This window comes from Myodes glareolus, chromosome 8 (assembly GCF_982192425.1).
Source record: "Myodes glareolus chromosome 8, mMyoGla1.1, whole genome shotgun sequence".
NCBI lineage: Eukaryota > Metazoa > Chordata > Mammalia > Rodentia > Cricetidae > Myodes > Myodes glareolus.
The window spans coordinates 29,582-34,836 of NC_142033.1; the positions used below are offsets into that span (position 1 = coordinate 29,582).

At 38.7% G+C, this 5,255-nt stretch overlaps 1 pseudogene; it reads right to left on the minus strand.

Annotated features, from left to right (window-relative positions):
• Nucleotides 1-4,069: 4,069 nt before the first annotated feature.
• Nucleotides 4,070-5,047, minus strand: LOC125393185 (olfactory receptor 4A47-like; annotated as a pseudogene).
• Between the last annotated feature and the right edge of the window lie 208 nt (nucleotides 5,048-5,255).

Genomic DNA, 5,255 nt, shown 5'->3' on the forward strand with positions numbered 1-5,255 from the left:
AGTTGAACCAAAAACAGGTGAACAATCTAAATAGACCTGTTAGTCGCGAAGAATTAGAAGCTGTTATCAGAAATCTCCCTGCCAAAAAAAGCCCAGGACCAGATGGTTTCAATGCAGAATTCTACCAGAACTTCCAGGAAGAGCTAATTCCTATACTCCTTAATGTATTCCATAATATAGAAACAGAAGAGTCATTGCCAAACTCCTTTTATGAAGCTACAGTTACCTTAATACCAAAACCACATAAAGACACATCCAAGAAAGAGAATTACAGGCCAATCTCACTCATGAACATCGACGCGAAAATTCTCAATAAAATCCTGGCAAACCGAATCCAGGAACACATTAGAAAAGTTATTCATTATGATCAAGTAGGCTTCATCCCAGAGATGCAGGGCTGGTTCAACATACGCAAATCTATCAATGTAATCCATCATATAAATAAACTGAAAGAAAAAAACCATATGATCATCTCATTGGATGCTGAAAAAGCATTTGACAAAATTCAACACCCATTTATGATAAAGGTGTTGGAGAGGCTGGGGATACAAGGATCATACCTAAATATAATAAAAGCAATATACAGCAAGCTGACAGCTAACATCAAATTGAATGGAGAGAAACTCAAAGCCTTTCCACTAAAATCAGGAACGCGACAAAGCTGTCCACTCTCTCCATACCTCTTCAATATAGTGCTTGAAGTTCTAGCAATAGCAATAAGACAACATAAGGAGATCAAGGGGATTCTAATTGGAAAGGATGAAGTTAAACTTTCGTTATTTGCTGACGATATGATAGTGTACATAAGTGACCCCAAAAACTCTACCAAAGAACTCCTACAGCTGATAAACACCTTTAGTAACGTGGCAGGATACAAGATCAACTCCAAAAAATCAGTGGCCCTCCTATACACAAAGGATAAAGAAGCTGAGAGGGAAATCAGAGAAACATCACCTTTCACGATAGCCACAAAGAGCATAAATTATCTTGGGGTTACTCTAACCAAGGAAGTGAAAGACCTATTTGACAAGAACTTTAAGTCTTTGAAGAAGGAAATTGAGGAGGATACCAGAAAATGGAAAGACCTCCCTTGTTCTTGGATTGGGAGGATCAACATAGTAAAAATGGCAATTCTACCAAAAGCAATCTATAGATTCAATGCAATTCCCATCAAAATCCCATCAAACTTCTTCACAGACCTTGAGAGAACAATAATCAAGTTTATATGGCAAAACAAAAAACCCAGGATGCCAAAACAATCTTATACAATAAAGGAACTTCAGGAGGCATTACCATCCCTGACTTCAAACTCTACTACAGAGCTACAGTATTGAAAACAGCTTGGTATTGGCATAAGAATAGAGAAATCGACCTTTGGAATCGAATAGAAGACCCGGATATTAACCCACAAACCTATGAGCACCTAATTTTTGACAAGGGAGCTAAAGGTATACAATGGAAGAAGGAAAGCATCTTTAACAAATGGTGCTGGCATAACTGGATGTCAACATGTAGAAGGATGAAAGTAGATCCATACCTATCACCATGCACAAAACTCAGCTCCAAATGGATTAAAGACATCAACATTAATCCGTCCACCTTGAACCTGATAGAAGAGAAAGTGGGAAGTAGTCTACAAGATATAGGCACGGGAGGCCTCTTCCTAAGCAGGACCTCAGCTGCACAGACAATAAGAGAAACAATGAATAAATGGGATCTACTGAAACTGAGAAGCTTCTGTAAAGCAAAGGACACTGTCAGTAAGACAAAAAGGCTGCCTTCTGACTGGGAGAAGATCTTCACCAACCCCTCATCAGACAAAGGTCTGATCTCCAAAATATACAAAGAACTCAAGAAACTAGGCACTAAAACTCTAATTAACCCAATTAAAAAATGGGGTACTGAACTGAACAGAGAATTCACAACAGATGAACTTCGAATGGCCAGAGGACACTTAAGGTCATGCTCAACCTCCTTAGCGATCAGGGAAATGCAAATTAAAACCACTTTGAGATACCATCTTACACCTGTCAGAATAGCTAAAGTCAAAAACACCAATGACAGCCTATGCTGGAGAGGATGTGGGGTGAGGGGAACACTCATCCATTGTTGGTGGGAATGCAAACTTGTGCAGCCACTGTGGAAATCAGTGTGGCGGTTTCTCAGGAAACTGGGAGTCAATCTCCCTCAGGACCCAGCAATTCCACTCTTGGGAATATACCCTAGAGATTCCCTAGCATACTACAAAAGCATTTGTTCAACTATGTTCATAGCAGCACTATTTGTAATAGCCAGAACCTGGAAACAGCCTAGGTGCCCTCAATAGAAGACTGGTTAAAGAAGGTGTGGAACATATACACATTAGAGTTTTGCTCAGCGGTAAAAAATAATGACATCTTGAATTTTGCATGCAAATGGATGGACATAGAAAACGCTTTACTGAGTGAGGTAAGCCAGACCCAAAAAGAGGAACACGGTATGTATTCACTCATAAGTGGATTCTAACCATAATTTAAAGGTCTTTGAGCCTATTATTCGTGATCCTAGAGAAGCTAAATAAGAAGACGAACCTGATGAAGATTATTTAGCTATCCGCCAGGAGGTAGGAAATAGTCAAGAGTCCCAGGTAACCTTGGGTGCATGGGTGGGTGGGAGGGAGGGTTGTAGGAAGGGGAGAGGGTTAGAGAGAAGGGAGTAGGGGAGGAATGGAGAAAGCTTGGTTGACCGGGATGGGGGGAAGGGAGGAAGGATGAATATGGGATCAGGGAAGAATATATTTCAACTAAGGGAGTCATTTTAGGGTTTATAGGAAACTTGATTATATATGGGATCCCAGGTCCAAGGAGAGATCCCCCAGATTGTTCTCTGGACAGAGGAGAGGGTGCCTGAATCGGCCGTGGCCCATAACCATACTGATGGATATTTTGCTTATCACCATAGATCCTTCATCTGGCGAAGGACGGCGATACAGTCGGAGACCCACATTGGAGCACCAGACTGAGCCCCCCGAGGTCCAAATGAGGAACAGAAGGAGGAAGAACATGAAAAACGAAAGCAGTACTGCGAGGGATGCTATCACCTACTGATACAAGGGAACAGATCTAATGAGAGTTTACCAAGGCCAGTTGGACGGGGACTGAACGAGGAAGTGCTCTAACCAGATTCTCGGAATTTGACCGGATTCTCTGAATGTGGCTGGCCTGAAGTCTTTCTGAAAAGCCATTGACTATGATACTGGGACCTGTTTCCTCTGCATATACTGGATTTTGGGGATCCAGTCTGTTTGGACACTCACCTTCCTGGACCTGGAGGGAGGGGGGAGGAACTTGAACTTCCCACAGGGCAGGAAACCCTGACTGCCCTAAGGGACGAAGAGGGAGGAGGAGAGGGAGTGGGGGGAGTGGGAGGGTGTTGGGAAGAGGGGCGGAAATGGAAACTTTTATAATTTAATAAAATTTACTTTAAAAAAAATTGGTAATAAGCTTTCTCAGTGCTCAAAATCAGCTAAATTTAAGAAACACAAAAGATATTTCCATTAAGTAAAATAAATTTACATTATTAATTATACCACATAAATAGTCAGCTTGCATAAACTATTTTGTTACCAAAACTTAATGTGCATTTTTTTATAAATTCAGAAAATCTTAAAAATTCATGTTGTTAATGGGAATAATTCACTTAATAATTGTTTCTGCTATGCATAGTTGCTTTCATTAAGGAGAACATTTGTGTTGTAAAATGATCTTTTGGATTTCCTCTAGATTTCTACATTGTATATAGGTGTAACCTCTTAATTTTTTTACCATTTATTTTTACTTCTTTTGAAATTTTATTATTTATACCTTTTGAGAATTTCATTCAAGAGTATTATATTTACATAATTTCCACCTTTTCTCCATCAAGCTCCATCCATGTCACTCTATTGTCTCAAAAATGTCATGGACTCTTATTTAGTTATTATTGTTTCATATGTATAATTGCATATTTATTTATCTATAAATACAACTTGTTGAGTCCATTGAGTGTTGCTTGTGTATATGTTATCTAGAGGTGACTACTTGAGATTAGGTTAACAGTCCCTAGAGAAAATGAATTCCTTTTTCTTAGCAGCCATCATTTTATGACTTTTTTCATTTCCTTTCCTTTTTCTTTTCCAAAGTTTCTTCATGACATTTTTTCATTCCTGCATTTCTCAGAGTAAATATGAGGAGACTAAGCATTGGGGTGATAACAGCATAAAATAAAGTCGATGATTTATCAACTCCTAAAGTAGAAGTTCTCACATACATAAAAATACAGGGAACAAGGAAGAAGACTACCACAGTGATGTGAGATCCACAGGTGCACAAAGCTTTGCACTTTCTTTCTGACTGAGATTCTTTGGGGAGTGAAGAAAGACCCCACAAAAAATTACAACAGCATAAAGATGACCACACAGATTGCCCTATCATTGGCAACAACCGTGAGGTCAATAACATGGGTGTCCCTGAAGGCCAGTTTTAATAAGAGGTACATGTCACAGATGAAGTGATCAATGACATTATGACCAAAGAAAAGAAGGTTATATACAAAAGGAAGTTGAACTACAGCATGCACAAAACCCTCAACCCAGGCCAGCAACAATAACAGAACACACACTCATTGGTCCACAATGGTCAGATATTGCAAGGGTTTGCAGATGGCCACATACCAGTCATAACCATGACAACCAAGAATAAAATTTCAGCTCCACCAAATAAGTGTCCTATAAAAATCTGGGTCATGCAAGCTTGAAAAGAAATGGTTTTCTTCTCTAAAGTAAGTCTATAAATGTATTTGGTGTAACTATAGTTGCATAAACAGCATCCATAAATGAGAAGTAGCCTAGAAAGAAATGCATGGAGACTTCTAAACTTGGGCTGACTACAACAGTCACAACAATAAGCAGGTTGCCTGCCATTGTCACAATGTAGATAACCATGAACACAACAAATAATATTTTCTGGCCTTCAGGACTCTGAGTGAGACCCAAGAGAACAAATTCAGTCTCATTGTTTCTTTGTTTCATATATATTTTATACTTTGTTCTTTCTGTATATTTTTATGTCATGAGTCAAACAAATTATTTGAAATTTTTTTCAGTGACTTCAAAATTTTTTTAAAAAATTGTTTAGTCATTCTGGAAATAAGAAAATAGAGATAATGGTTTATTTTATCTCCAAACATATAGATAACACAAATAGGAGTCTCCAAATTCAGTAATGTTACAGCCTAAT